Below are 321 nucleotides of genomic sequence, written 5' to 3'. Positions count from 1 at the left end.
CACCAGCCAAGAAAGGTGGAACTGTTGACTTGTCATCTAGGTTTTCTAGAACATTCCTTCGTATATATTCATACGCTACCGATTCTTCATGTCAAATTGTTTCCAACAGCATTTTGTCAACACCTTTCAATGAATATGATTAAGTGTGGCCACCAGTCCTCCTGTCAATATTATATCCATTTTGCCACAAGCCAAACTGCATTGATTGAAATCACCAGTCCAACATGTGGCTATTTGTGGGGAGGTTTACGATCCAATTGATACCCCGGTGGGGGTCACGGCATATCGATTAGGTATCCAAAGTAGCTGCAAGCAACATGC

Source organism: Branchiostoma floridae, chromosome 8 (assembly GCF_000003815.2).
Source record: "Branchiostoma floridae strain S238N-H82 chromosome 8, Bfl_VNyyK, whole genome shotgun sequence".
Lineage (NCBI taxonomy): Eukaryota > Metazoa > Chordata > Leptocardii > Amphioxiformes > Branchiostomatidae > Branchiostoma > Branchiostoma floridae.
Note: the sequence above shows the minus strand (reverse complement) of the source record.